Here is a 15,776-nt window from a genome sequence, read left to right on the forward strand (position 1 = left end):
TGTGAAGCTCCATCAGTATTTCCATGTAACACCCATTATTTCGTGAACATTCACTTATGGTGAAAATTGAACATAAGACCCTGCCCAAGGATACCTTTTTCTTTCCTATTAAAATTTTATAAACCTGTCATTTGGCTGGGATTTTTAGTTCTCTGTGAAAGTAAAATAAAAAGGGGGCCCCAATGGGGAAGCACAGAAAGGACAGTGTGTTTCAGTTCCTGGGCGCTCCCTTTTTTAAAATAACAAAAACAAACCCCCAAAAAGACATGCTAAAGCACAAGCTTGCAGGTGAACTCCTGGGGTAGCAATGGCAGAAGCCATGTCTGCAGGCTTTGAGCTTGTATTTAATGACCTGCTTTGGTTTGCTCTGAGTGTCAAAATGTATAAGCAGCTGTTCCCAGAAATCTCCCCTGGCTTTTCTGCATGCATGTTGCTGTGCAGGTGTTGCCTGTGCTGTTGGTCTGAGAGCAGTGATCCACAAACGTTAAAGCCTTCAAATAGGTCTTGACCTGTGGGGCTGTAATGGCCCTTGGAGCCACTGTGGCCCATTGGGTGATGTCTGTTATGTATTAGTCTGAAACATTTCCAGAATAAGTAACTTGATTTTTTTTTAAAGTCAGTAATTATAACTCTCCACAATAGAGTACAATGGCTCTGAATGCTAAAATGCAGTTTTAAAGTAATGCAACAAGAGACTGTTTAATGTCCCTGACAGTCTCAGGGCTGAGCATAAGTCCTCTGCTTTCTGTCTCCAGCATTTTCTTTCTCATTCCGTAGCTGGATTACAATATAGCCGTGCTACCAGGAGCTGAAATCTCTCCCCAGATTCTCTGTGATGTGGCAAACCAGTACGATATTGTGGGTCTCCTCAAAATAATGGTTTGGTCTTTCCCCATCGCACCTGCTTTTCAGGAAGAGCTTCAGCTGATAATTTGCGCTCATCTTAGTAGGGCTTTATGCTCAAGAGAGCAATCCTGCCCTGGCAGGAGAAAGGACTAGATGATTTAATAGATTATATATATATATGTTTGTGTGTATATATATATATATATTTGCATGTGTGTGTGTATATATATAGATAAACACACACAAGCATGTGCACACACATATATATGTATATACACGCGCACACATTTTTACATATATATATAAAAAAAAAAAATTCTCTTTATACCTGGTCTTTCCATGGGATACAGTGCTGCCTGCATCCTAAGTTGGGATTTGGGTTTGCCACCCCCTACCTAAAATATATTTTCTTTCCCTATGGTTCATTCCATTATAACTGTGGGATATATCTTCTGGGACTGAGTAATTGGCTAGGTCAGAAGTAATCTTTATTTCACTGGAGAGATGTTTACAAACTGATGCTGTAGTATCTCTTTAAAACCCACTGAGAATCTGATTAAAGGCCTGAGGATCTTCTGCAAAGATTGCCTGCTCCCAGTTGACTTGAAAGGGTCAGCATGCTGTCACAGTTTCAACTACTAAGAATTAACTTAAGGCTGATTCAAATGCTACTCTCTATGTATAGCATTGATTGGACTGCTTTCAAATGGCAAGAGGTAACTTTATACTGTAGCATGTGTGAACTCCATTTAGTTAAATAGGGAAGCTGAATGAATATGGTCACCTGTGACACAGGAGCTCAAAGGTGAATGCATCTACCCCTTCTGCCCTGAATTAAATACTTCAGGGAGGGTGGGAGAGAAACGTAATTCTCATTGTAACGTTTATGGGATACTGACTGCTGCAGCTGTTCTTCACCAAGTGCAGCTCCAAAAGTTTCACGTAATCTTTCCTTCTCTTCCCCCCAACATGCTCCACCCTGAAGGCTTGACCTTAATGAGGTGGACTTGCTCATAGTGGCAACAGCAGCAGAGAGCCCCTTTGATTGGCAAAAAAATAGATCCAGTGAAATAGATTTGGTGCTGCATAATTATTGCACCTCTTTCAGGAACTGGTAGTAGCACTAGAATTTTTAACCCTGTTTTCTTGGGAGCTTCAGTGCTCAAAGGCATCCTGCGTTAATGTGGCAGCAGCTTGTGCTGACTCGCACAAAGCTGTGGGGTTTGTAGTGCCACGCTTCCAGTTCCTAGCAGTAAACCAGCTTTTAAAAAGGCCCCGCTGAAAGCAGCCACCAGACATAATGATATGCTCTGTGGGAAGCAACGCCAGACCGAAAACCGGTCTGTTTTGAGTGCTGTTGGTGCTTGCACCAAAGCAGGCAGTGCTCCAGCTGCAGCTGGGCCGGTGATGTGGAAATGCCGGGGAGCACCTTACGGAAAGGAAACAGGAGCCGAGCTAAGCCACGCCAGCGTTTGCTTCTCGAGCTGATGGAGCAGAGCAGGGCAGGTGCTGCCAGGGCTCAACCCGTGGGCAGGAGGCTTGTGCAGAATCCAGCTGGTGGAAGCCGGTGAGCATCTTGCTGTGTCCGAGCAAAAGGCGAAGCTTCCTGTCTCCTTGCCTCCGGTAATGGCTGGAAACCAAAAGGCCTTTCTGACCATACAGTCACAGCATCAAGGCCCTTCTTGGGGTTTTATAGATACGTAAGTGCTGTCCGCAAGGGAGTGATCTCAAGGGCTGGTGCGTCTGTGTTACAGGGTTCAGGCTTCCCTCGCCCACTGTTTTGGGAATTCTTCCTAGTGCTGTCCAGAGGGGAGGGAAGGGTGGCAGGAGGAAGGGCACCGGTAGGCTGAGATCTCAGGCTAACTTAAGGCCTGGGATGGTGTGGGGTTTTTTGTTTGTTTTGTTTTTTGGGGCTAAGAGCTGTTGTAACAAGTGCAGTTTTGGAGGAGGAGATGCTGGAAATGCTGACAGGCTCTGCATTAGAGCAGCCAGAGAGGCCGGGCTGCAGCAATACGCTGCTCAGCTCTAATTGTGCCCAGTGCAATTTGTGTGCTCCCTTAGTGCAGTTAGTGTGCAGCACGTCCAGCGCTCTTGTGTCATGGCCACACTCACGGCCAGAGCTGCAATTTGCCACTGGTCACTCCCAGAAGAAAAATGTGCCCCAGCAGGATGCTGAGTCTGCTGAAGATGGTAGCAGCTGTGCACCAGCCAAGGTAGAGGAAAGGAGAGCAGTTTTAATATCTGCTGTAGGTGAGCAACCACAAAGTTGTGTGATTTTCTTTCTGCAAGACCTGAAAAATGACACCAGAGCCTGGTAGTCTTTTCCTTCCTGCAAACCCCTTCTCCACCTCCAAGCCGGAGGAACCCCTGCTTTCATGGTCGTGGCAGATTAGTTGTTGCGTATTTCACTGTACAGAATTAAGTCATTTTCTGTACAGTAAATAAAACTCTAATTGCCTCTTGTGTCAAATATTTTGACTCTTTTATCATTACAAATATTTTATTAAATGAAACAGTGTAGTGAACTGAGAAGCTGTGGCATGTCCCAGTAGCCCTGGTGCTTGATTGATACTCTGTGTTTGCTTTTGCTTCTCTTCATCCCATTTTTTTCTGCTTGGGATGGTTGGCTCCCTCCTGGTTGCTGATCCAGCTCTGTATGTTTGTTCAAGTCCCAAATGATGGCTTGATTTTATTTTATTTTATTTTATTTTTGCCCACAAGGAGCTAGATAAAAACTTGAGCTCAACAAAACCCTTGCTAAATCCTGATCTGTACTTGGGGCTTCTCAGTGCGTACCATTCTCATTAAGCTTGTAAACCTAAGGCAGTGACTCTCCAAAGAACACTTCTTGGTGATGCTTAACCAAAGAAAACAAATATTTCTTAGTCTTGGATTAAGTTTCCGTAAGATCTGCAGAGCAAGCCAGTTTTGAAGGTAATTATGCTGGTTCCTGCTACAAGAGAAAGGCTTGTGAATTGTTGTATAATACCAGCTGTTAACAGCATGACAAGTCTCATTTTGTTTCAATTATATTAATACTTTTAAAATGGTATAAACCTTGTTAAAATTTGGCTTATCAAAGCTGGATCTGTAAAACAAGCCAGGTAAGTACATATTACAGTTTGAAGTTGCACGAGAATGCAGGAGGAGGAGTTAATTTTGAGCTTCCCTTATGCTGCATATCATGATCAAGTGCTTGAGGCACCTTTAACATTCGAATGAGTTTATCGTTAAAGGAATAGCCTTGGTAGCGGGGCTGCGTTTACTCAGCATTTCGTGCAAGCTCTCTGAGCAGTATTCCCGCTCGGGTGTTTACCCTGGAGTTTAGCAGAGATGCCTGTCTGGTCAAGGAAAGGTCTTAAGCTTCCTGTGGGTGCTGAATGACAGTCTTCCCGTGAAATGAATACTGAGATGCTTTCCATGCCCTGGAAGAAATTACTAAGACATCATGTAGGAAAAGAAAACAGGACTTGACATTGCTTGTGCTTATATTTGTTTGGTGCTATACTATGTAAGCCAGTATATGCATAGAGAATAGCAAGGAATAATCTCTCAGTTACTGTTTTTGATTTAAGCACCTGAAAAAAATTGAGAAGGGCAGTGGTAGTAGAGTAACTTGCCTAAAATAGCAGCATTTTGGTAATCTGTAGAGGGAACGAAATTCTGGTCTCCAAATCTCGGGCCTGGACACCACATGCTGAATTGCAAATAAACACGCAAGTGCGTGTGATTCTTGTTTCAGCACTGTGCCCAAGGGCAAACCAGCGTGGATGCTCGCTGTCAGGCTGCTTTCAGTTCCTTCTGAGAGTAAGATTTTGTGTAATGCTGTCAAATGCTAATCTGGCTCAGGCTTTCTGTTTCACTTATGCAATTTAATGTATGTCATCTTTCCCTTCCCCTTGCTGGATTTAGTGTGATATATAATATGTATTGTAGCAAAGTATTTTTCCTCTAAAGTGGATGTAAGCTTTGGGGGAACAACGTGCGAACCAAATGAAGCACGTGCTCTGCCGGCAGGTTGGTTGACAATGATGTTTTAAAAATTTTAGCAGTGAGATATGTAATAAAGCACACAAGTGTCTTTGGAGATGGAAATGTTAAAGTAAATGGGGTCTTGTGTGTGTGTCAGAGGAGAAGTGTGTATTTACTAGTAGGGGAAGGCAGAGGAGAAGGGTGAGGTCTGTACGTAGGAGGTGCTGTTTCCTTTCTTGAGTTTTGGGTATTGCTGGCTGTAAGTCAGAATAATTGATGTAAACAGAAGTTGTGTGGGACCTGCCATTTAAAAATGTACCCAGAAAAATATCCCTAACTAGTTAAAGGCTATAATTTTGACCAACCCTTATTTTAAATGATGACTGATCAACTTGTGTTTCATCTATCTCCTCCTGGATGCCGGGTTGTTGTGGCTGGTTTTGCGGGGGGTGTCCCATGGGCGCAGGAGTCAGAGAGAAACACAGGCGGGTGCAGCGCTGCCCGTCCCGCAGCACGGCCCGCGTGGAGAGGTCTCCGGAGGCGTGCTCTGCAGGCCGCGATGCGGGGGGGAGACCCCGGTGTGCTCCGCGGTGGAGCCCTCTCTCCGTCTGCTCCAGGCTGACCTGGATAGCAGAGCTGCCGGCTGTGCGCCATCGTGGCCCGGCACCGTCCCCCTTCCGCACCTGAGGCTCACGTGCAGCTTTATCCCCTCCGTCTTTCCTACTGCCTTCAGAAGTCTGTGTGGCTCTGTACTGATCCTGCCTCTTCAAAAGCGAGAAATCTTCATTTCTCCCCCCAGTTTTGAAGAACTAAGATTCCCGAGTCCTTGAATCATTTGGCTTGCCCTCTGCTACACTGCCTTTGCAGCATCCCTTTTATGTAATCACCACTGCTCTCAGTATCCCATAATATAGCCCGACTCCTCTCTCTAATAGACTGCTATGATGTCCATGACTTACATCCCTGAATTTTCATTACTGCTACAAAGACTTTTATGCACTTTAAAAGGGAACAGATGGATTCTTCCCTATTTTGGAAGAGATCATTCGTGCCTGTCCACCTTCTCAAGTTCACCTATTTTCATTACTTTAGCTTAAAATGATTTGTGGAGGCTTCTGAGCTCTCAAAATTAAACTGAGGCCTGAATAAGATTTGAACCTAGATTTTCCTCATCTAACCTAACATAGATGATAGCTTCAAGGGAGGACCTAGAGAATAGTTCATTTTGGTTATAGTTCAAAACAGTAGTCAGTCTGCTCTTTCCCACTGTGCCCTTTCATAGTTGCTCCAAGGAAGCTCACAAAGAGCCATTCGGAGATTGAAGTGGGAACAAAGGGTTAATTGTTAAATTATCTTTTGCCCCCAAAAATCTAAGGAAAATCATCTGAAAGATGTTAGTTGCATACAGAGTATTTCTGTCTCCATCCAGTGTTAAGTAGTCTGTTTTAGAAGCCCTTTATGTTCTGTCCTTGGCAGTCCTCAATAGGCTTTTACGCTCAAACAATATGGACTCTAGCAGGTGGCATTTTTGGCAAATGACCTCTTCTCAATACAAGGATGTTCACAAGCTGGCCTTTCTCGTCTTTTTCAGAACTATTAAAATAGGAGGTTAAGGGCAAATGTACTGCTAATAGGGTGAAGATGCACTAAGATCTTCGATGGGATGAAAATCAAAATATCAGTTTCCAAAGAAATCAGTAACCAGTAAAGAGTGTAGTTTAATAGCTGAGCGTGGTAACTAACAGCCCTTCTCTCCAGAAACAAATGATGCAAACTTGCAGGAGTGGGTCTTTTGCTGTGCCAGAGGTTAATTATAGCAGCGGTGCTGAGACTTGCAAGCTTTTTCTTCTGTGCTCCATTCACATTTGCCTTTCTGACGTGAACTGCAGTAATATGCACAATTTATGTGTCTCTGTCTGATTTTGGTTAATTATAGTAGTAATTACTAATTCCCAACCCTTGACCTGCTTTTTTAATAGCATTTTTAAACGATCTTTTTGTGCCACTTTAAAATTTGGTGTTTGGTTTTTAATTTAGATAAATTATGCTAAAGTGTTCTTGAGAGAGCTGCACACTGAGGTCAAAAGCTTTATCTCTGCAGTGCCCATTTTCTTTAACCTATTTTAATAATTGTAGATGCTTTCTTTAATAGGTGGCTTTTGTCTGAAATATGCTATATCTGCCCCGTTTAGACCAGGCAGCCGATGTAGCGTTAAAACAAAGTGCTGTGGACTGACTCTGAGGCTTCAGGCTCATCTTACGGATCGGGGAGGTTGTGGGGCTGGGTTTTTCTTTCCTCCCTTCCCACCCACCCACCGGCAGATGGGCACCCAGAGCTCCCATAGCCTGCGCCTTTGCAAATCACGCAGAGAAAGGCCGGGCGCCGTCGGCGCTCGGTGGTTCTCGCAAGGCCGGCACCCGCGGCAGCACCTTCTTACCCTGCCGGCCGCTGCGTCCTCCCGGCTGAAGAGGTTTGGAGGGGATGCGGTGCTTCGTCTTGACAAAGAGGTGCGTCCACATGGCATCTAAATGGCAGGGACTTACTGTCAGCCTTCTCGCGTTAGAGCTGTGGACACTTTTATAAATGAAACTTCTTTTTTCCTCTGCTCTCCCCAAACGTTCAGAAGGATATCCTCATTTATAGGTAGAAGGGCCGTTTGCTTTGGCTGTTTGTGGTAAATTGAGCTAGATTTTTCACAGAGTGTTTTTCCTACCTTTCTTTCGTCTCTTTCTCTTGCTTTCAACGGGGAAAGTTTAACAGGGTGTTATGTTTTCAAACTTGGAAACAGGTATTAAAGAGCAATTAGCTGGCCAGCCTCTGGATGAAACGGAGAAAGCTTGCCAAAGATCTTCTTGTCCTTAAACATTTGTACAAATCTCTTGTCAAATATAGAAATAATTGCCTTTTTCCCCCCTGTTTTTCCTCCTTTCTCAACCACTTTCAGTCCTGCATCTGGTTTAATATAATGGGTGTTTGCCTGAATGGCTTAGTTAGCCAGGATGGTAATAAAACACTTTAAATTTATTGTGACATTTGGATTTAATTAAAAAGTACACACTTAGAAAAGTAAAACATAATGTGGAGAGAGAGTCAGGAAGGTTTTTCTCCTTTTCTTCCCAAAAGCTAATTAGAGTTGTATTTTAAATTGTTTATGTGCTGCTAATCATTGTAATAAATCATTTATACTGAGAAAGACACACTCTAATGTGCTTGTGTAACTGTTTATGCTCTCAAGTTTCTATCATGAACAAATTGATCTGGAAGTGAATTTATTAACCACTAGGGAAGAAATCATTAGTGCTTTCTCTAAATATTCCCCAGGTACACTTTTATTACAGTAGTTTACTGTTTTAACTAAAAGTAACATTATACAGCCTTGGTTGTAATTATGATGCAAATTGACTTTCCATCACTTAAAAGGAAGGAAACTGCCTTTTCACTGGCTTTTTTATACATGTGTGTTTATATATGTGTGTGTATATATATGTATATAAAATATATATCAGAGAGCCTCACAGCTTCCAAATATTTTTACTGAAAAGGAAACGTCAACTCGTGTTTTCAGGGGAACTGGTGTGTGGGGACTTTATGCAAGTTTTAAAATAATACGGGAGAAAGTTTCATCTCTAAAATCTACCAGGCCTTTGCTAAATGATTTTAGAACTAGGTAAGCCTAGCTTGTGACATTAGGTCTTCGGCATCTGATAGCACGCTTACACTTGTGGAGACCAAATCTCTGGGAGGTAACTGGTATTGCTGTTTCGCTCTTACAGGTGAAGATACTAATGCATAGATTTTCGTGCAGAAAATCAGTAGCAGAAGTGAGATTATAATCTGAGATTTTCTGGTTTGTGGTGTTACTCTCAATCCAAAATGAGGAGTTGCTGATATCCCAGCTCTTCCCAAGGATTTTTTTAGGTGTTCTCTTCCTGTAAATGGGTAGGTGGTTGCTATGCTGTGTGTGAAGGAATAGGGAAACATTGGTCAGTGGAGATTTGCAGCCCACTTGCTGTGACTGAAATTAAAGAACAGTATTATATTTGGAGGTACTGCTGAATTAGTTTTCAAGACCCATACTTTAACATGTAAGTATATTGCTTCTCACACCCTCCACAAGAAACCAAAACTAAGCATCAAAAGCTGCAATTAACACTAGTTGGTTTTGTGGGTGCCTTTTAAATTTAGATGCTTTCATTTTGATACTGAATTATTTATTTACAAGTCTTACATAAGGCCACCAGGAGGGAATACCTGTAAGATGTTGATTTATGTAATTGGGTAGATGGTTAGGCATTTTTATTTGGAGCCCAAAGTCCTCAAAGCTGTACAGTGTAAATTGATAGGGAAGGCTCATTTTCTATGGGATAGTCTTAATAAAAAAAAAACCTAACCAGTGTGCAAATTTCTGGTAAAGGAAACCTTCTGCAGCTCTTTCCAGCAGAGAAGGGTGAGTCAATATGAGTGAACGTGGTCTTTTTAATATATGCATATTGGAGAAGGTGCCTTAAAAAGGAAAGATGGACACATGCATGGGTTCATGCATAGGGAGTCCGGGATAGGCAACTGCAAGAATGCAGCAGTGCTGGGAGAGAAATGGAGATGGGATTAAGTTCAGGCCAGAAGCAAGGCTGGTTTGAGATGTGACACAGTAGCTATTCAGAATCACTTGCTATGTAAGCTGCAAACCGCAGTGCTGGACAGTCTCCCGAATTTCAGCTTGTTCCACCTGCAAAGGCTTGCTTAGGCAGCGGGCATGCTCTCCCGCTTCCCATCCAAACTTTCAGTATCTTTCCCCATGTGAACGATCTCCTGGAGCTGGATGGAAGTGTATTGACTGCTTAACAATTCATGTCAGCGTTTCGGAGGCTGAGGGTGTTTGAAGAATTTGATGGCCGACGTGTGTGCGCACATGTGTGAGAAAGAGCTCCTGGTGGCTCTGGGAGTTAGGCACTGGAATACCTTTGGGCTTAAATATCTGCACTTTTATTTCTATTGTTTTTCTTTAATATGGTCCTTAGCTGCTCATGTTCAAGTTAATGTTCTCTTTTCTTTTTAGCCTGGAGGTGGTTCAAAAGTGACAAACGCTTGTGTATCCGTCCCTGCCATACGCATGCCATGCCACTAGCAACCTGTGGGCACGTGTGTGTGAAGAAATTGTTGCTGCTTTAGTTGCACCAATGTCACTGATGTGGCTTTCCACTTTAGATTTTCCTCAGAACAATTTATTTTCACTCAAAAGATCAAGATGTGTATTGTCTGTCTCCTTTTATAGAATGTTACTGATGTGTTGGTTTAAAAGCCAGTAGCATTATACACATTTTGCTTGCAAAGTATGAATTTTTTTGAGACTTCTAGCTATTCATTTTTCCAGAAACCTACTATACAGTGTTCTGCCACATTAGGTTTCCCTAATAATCCATGGGAGGATGTGATCAAGATCTATTACTGCCTCTTGATGTAGTAGGCTGTGAACGTCACCGAATTCTGTGGAAAAAGCTGTAGTGGCAATTCACTTTGCTGTTTGCAAACGTTTAAATCTGTATTTGGAATGACTTGCTGTACTAACCAGGTTTCAGAACTGTAAGAAATCAAAGGATGTCTTGTGTCTTCTAGAAAATGTGGGTTTTTTGTATTCTTTAGATCCTTTTATAGCCGTTTTCATAGTGAAATAGGGGGCCTTCAGTCATTTCATATTCGGCTGAATCTGACACTTAGAAATGTAAACGTGTCTATCAGAATGCCATTAATTGAGAATAATAAATGTCCCTTTATAGGCAAAGTCTTTATATAGAGGTGACTCCTGCTGCGCTTCCTTGAGGCATTTTTCCTTCAAAGCACAAAAATATCAGCACTTAAAGCAGCATTTGATATCCTCTTGCCATTCCTGCCGCCTGAGTTCTGCCTTGCCCTGGCTTATTTTTCTTCTCTCAACACTTTACAAGGTGCCATAGCCAAATATGGACCTTCTCTACAGCAGTGTCCATGCATTAATGGAATTGAAAAACAGCCAGTGGCAGTTTTACAGAAAGTACTAGAATTTGAGGCTGGCTTGTGCTTTGGTGGATGCAGTGAGGGAGAGGGAACAATACAGCAGCTTAGATGGAATAAGCCGAAACTAAGTTGGTGCCTGTTTACCTCCATGGAGCCCATGAGGATACGTTGTTCTCTGCCACCAGCTGCTGAGTAGCAACAACTTTGTTTTGTGCGTAGATGGTCTGCTGATGCATTTTGAGGCTTGCCAGAAGGATTAAAACATGTTGAATGATACAAACTGTATCTGCAAACTACTTACATATGTAGCCTCAGAATACCAGTTCTGTAGGTTTTTAAGTAGAACTCTGTTTTAGGTTCAGACTTTTTTTTAATAACCTTGGCACGTAATGGCCTGGTAAGATTTAATAGCTCCTTATTAAGCTCCATTTTGTCTCCTTTCTTGTTAAAAATTCCATGCAGCTGGATGAGAAATTGTCCAGCCTGGCCCTCCTACCTGTAAGACTTTTTAAACATTGGCATCCTGCAATGGGATGAAAAGGGCTTTTGTGTTTCATGGCAGGAGGTTTTCCTGGGTGTCTGAAGGTGGTTCGGGACTGAGGAAGAACTAGTAAAAATTGACACGTCAGGCTTTATAAGATGAATCTATAGGTAAAGCCTGCAGTGATATGTAAGAATGAGTAATGATTTAAGTTAGCATACTAAGGCTGTGTAAGAGGTGGAAGTGCAGGATTCCCTGATTTGGAGCTGGGTGGTGGTTGCATGGAGTGGGCAGAAGTGGGCTGCTGGTTTAGCTCGGCCCCCTGGGGAACGTAATGCGCGGGTGCTCGTTCTGCATCGGACGGCAGTGGTGTGGTAAGGGGACTTTTGCACGGTGTCGCGGTGTATTGGTTCTAGTAAAGCCTCCAAAGGGAGCTGTGATGAAGCTATCCCTGAATTGCGTCTCGAAGACGGCTTGCTCTCTGGTGTTCAGAACGCAGTACGTTAAATGCTAACTTTCAAAATACTGTTGTATGCTGATAATGTGATGCCAACTGTAGGATGCAGGTTTACCATTTTCTAGTGCTCTGTAACAAAAATAGGAGCTCAAGGGTATATTAGCATGATAATACATTAGCTTAATGTTTTATCATTATCATGTATGTTAATGTATTGCCTTTTTCCTGCAAAAATTGTCATCCCCTCCCTCCCTGCTATTGCACACAACAGAGCAGCACAGCGAGAGGATATTGCCTGTGGAGGTTTGCATATTGTACTGCAAGTGTATTTTGACACTAGAAACTGAAGAAATGGGAAACTAGATATGTCTGGGGAGTAACTACTGATCTAAGTGTCAGGTTTGATACTGGCAGACTCTGTGGAACCAGTAGGTCAAATCTCAGGAGGGCTGGCAGAGCCCTTGACCTTCTTAGCAGTAGATGAAGCGTTGTTATTTTTGAGAGTTGTTTTGGAAAAAGGGATGGGCAAATCTTAAAAATGAAGGTGGTCCATTCTGCATGGACAAAGGCTGTCTGAGAGCACTAAAGCATAGGAAGGGTTTCTCTGGTATGTTTGGCCATTTAAACAGTGCTATCTGTGTGTTTTCTTTTGGCTTCCGTTCTCTCTGGAAATAGCCATGTTTCATTCCTGCAGTTGCATGTGGCTAGCAATATAGGAGTCTCTAGGCAAAAGCAGCGTAATGTCAGCATTTGAAGCATGTTTAAAAATCAAAGTTTCAGATTGCCGAGGCTCTAGAAATAAGTTTGTGGTGGATCTCATAAAAGAGTTTAAGTATTTTTGAGGTATCTGATTCATATCCTTGGTGCCATCATATAGAAGTGACAACTTCTCACTTTCCAGAGACCAATCAGTCAATTTTGAAATCAGCTGTAGCCCTTTGAATGCAAGGTGGGCCAGCAAGTCTGGTGTAGAGCCACTACACCAGGTCAGGAGTAGACATATGGGGAGAGGCTGAGCGAGTCAGGTTTGCCTCGCCTGGAGAAGAGAAGGCGGAAAGGAGACGTAGCTGCCAGCTTGCAGTACCTGGAGGGGGTTCAGAGAACGCTGAGCCAAACTCTCCTCCGGGGTGAAGCGTGGAGGGACAGGAGGCAGAAGTCCCAATTCGCAGCAAGGGGCTTCTCACTAGATGCCCCGAAAAAGCTTCCCACCGTGAGGGAGTAGAGGCCCAACAATGCTCTCCTTCGCTCCTTGGAAAGTTTCAGAACTTGACTGGATGTGGCCCTGAGCAACCTCATCTGAAGTTAACTGGGCTCTGAGCAGGGCTTGGGCTGGGTCCTCTCCAGTCCATTTTTCCGAGGTTCTTGCCCGGGACAGGAATTTGTGCGAGGCATGTCCCTAGGAAAATAATCGCTGCCCCAGGTAGCCCTCAGCCGGGTGGTCAGAGGGTAGGTGAGAAGGGAAATGAATGATTCAGTGATGGTCTTGTTAGAAAGCCAGAAGGAGAAACTGGCTCTCAATTTACTGGATTGTGCTGGCTTTCAGTGCGGTTGTGCTGCTTCTTGTGTATTGCCTGATGGGCTCGTTTGGGATTTGGGCTAGATTTCAGCTGTTAGGTGTGGGCTGAAGTGAAAATAAGGCTGAACCTGCATAAAAAGTGACAAGTCTCTGGAGAAGTCATCCTGCTATTTAATTCCCTGAAAGGAGGGTGGCAATTGCACTCAGTAGTTGCTGTGAAATTGCTAGTATAGATAACCAAAAGTGGGATAGATTTTGACTTGAAATTTGAGGTGACTGAAATGCAGATATCTGTTCTTTTTCACCCAATTTCTCTTTGTAAGCAATTAATTTAAGGAATCAAACTGGATCTTGGGTCTTGCAAATATTCATTCATATGTGTCTATGGGGTACTGGATGGGGAGTAGATGTTGGTTGTTTTATCAGATTCTTGGTTCACTGTGAACTGGGAATAAGTACAATAGTGGTATGTAAAAATGAAGCAAACTAGGATTTCTGTATGCTCGTTACAGCTTCAAGTTCAGTTGGCACTCAGAAAAAAAAAAGGCACTTGAAGTAACAAATTACTTATCATAGGCTTTGCTGTAGCAGATCATGGCTTGCTTTAAAGTGACATTTTTGTTCCTGTGCTTAGATAATTTAGACACTCCTCTCAAAAGAGATACCACATAGAGTGCAGTAGAGTTGAGGTGAATTGGAAAAAGGGATTATGTTTTGCATGTGGAAGCAATGAATGTGTGCTGTAGATAAACGACATAGGTTTAGAGCAATCATTGTCGCTACAGCTTGATTATTTTTCTCAGGGACAGGCTACCTTTGAAGAACTACTGTTCTCTGTGTCTGTACCTTTTTATATAATGTTTGCACTGACTTCTGTTCCTCCATTTGCTATTTGCCACTCTTTCTCACCCAAAAGTAGGATGCTGCAATCACGTAACTTCTGAGTGTTCAGCAGTGGCAACAGGCTGCTCCAACAGGTTTCGACAGGAGCATCCTATGGTGTTTGAAAATACCGATATTGTCTACTTGACGGATATATGAGCTTCTGTTCCAAAGCTCTAAAAACGAGGACTGCAGAGGCTGATGTGGAGCAACCAGAGCTAGGGATAGTGTCAGGCTGTGCAGAACCTCTTTGGGTTAATAAGCGGATGTGTGTAGTTGTGCTTCCCTGCTGAAAGGTGTGTTGAGACACAGCTCAGATTGTTTTCTTGCCCTGTGTAGCAGAGCCGAGGAGGGCAAGTCAGTGCTGGAGGGGTACTGTGTGAAACCAAAGCTTTCTTTTCTTGTCCCAGGTAGGTGTCCAGTAGGAACATACTTCTTGACCACTACAGTCCCCTCATGAAAAGGAGAGGCAGGGAATGAAGAAATCTAATATAATTTGGAAGTAATAAGGTAGATTTCGCAGCAGCTCTGCTCTTGATGGCTTTTATTATCACAAACCTGGTTTCCAGATAGTTATAGTCTGTGAACTTTTTCTTGAAATATCAAAATATTTGTAGCTATTTTCTTTTTTTCTTTTGAGGGTGAATAGATTACCTGGTGTCGTTTGACACTGGTGGATTTGTTTCTTTGTTCAATAAACAGCAAATTTTCTTTAGATTCATTTTCTTGAATTCTTGGGGAAATTGTATAGCAGCAAAATATTAGGAATTAATCTGAATAACCAGTGTGAGGTGAAAACTCTCCCTCTGCTCTAATTGGCCTGGAACGCTGAAAGCCCACGATCCGGCTGCCTCTCGCTAACTGCCCAGCTTCTTGTGGCAGCTTGACATAATTCCCCCTGTCCCTGGGGACCCATAATAGAGCACTCCCTGAAGTGCTTCAAATCCTGAAGGGAAATTAGGATCTCTTTTTTTTTTTTTTTATATAGGGTTTCTGAAGTGCTTATATTCATCCAAAGGACTGTGGGCTGTTAAATTTTTTTTTTTTAAGGTTTTTCTAATTGCCACGCTTCTTCCCTCTTCCCCCTTTTAAGTGGTTTTAGACAGTTGCAGAACTTTGATTTTAAATTTATCTAATCTCTCAAGATATCTAGCTAAGGAAAACTATTGTAACTGAAAATGGCTCCATTTTTTTTCCTTTCTTCCATTCTAATAGATATGTTTAGTCTACTTTAAAAGCTTTCTGGAGAACCTTTTATAAATGACTAATTTAAGCTTGTCAGGTTTTAATTATAATCTCTCTATACACAAGTTAAGATGCTTAACGCTAGTGAAAAGTTCTGAATACAATGCAAACCTGTGTCAAGTTGCAGAGCACTCTTACCCGTCTTAATTGCTTTCGGTTTGAACTCTAACCTTAACTCTCCCATCTGTCTTACACATTCCCTTCTCTCATCACAGCCACTTTCTTTCTGTAGAGTGCTGAGGATCTACCTTGCTTCTACAGGATTTTTAGTCTGGCAAAATCAGGCCCTCAGGCTGTATCTGAATGTTTAGCTCACTTTTTTTCCACTACAGCATAATACACTTTCCTGCAGTGCAGTTCAGGTGCCCTGGAGAGCAGAGAACGT

The 15,776-nt window shown here is 42.8% G+C and overlaps 1 protein-coding gene across 7 annotated transcripts in view; it reads left to right on the forward strand.

Moving 5' to 3' along the window:
- Nucleotides 1-15,776, forward strand: part of LMO1 (LIM domain only 1) — a 74,436-nt gene that overhangs the window by 30,000 nt on the left and 28,660 nt on the right. The gene's annotated exons all lie outside the window — the stretch shown is intronic.

The sequence above is a fragment of the Dromaius novaehollandiae genome, chromosome 5 (assembly GCF_036370855.1).
Source record: "Dromaius novaehollandiae isolate bDroNov1 chromosome 5, bDroNov1.hap1, whole genome shotgun sequence".
In the NCBI taxonomy this organism is placed as follows: domain Eukaryota; kingdom Metazoa; phylum Chordata; class Aves; order Casuariiformes; family Dromaiidae; genus Dromaius; species Dromaius novaehollandiae.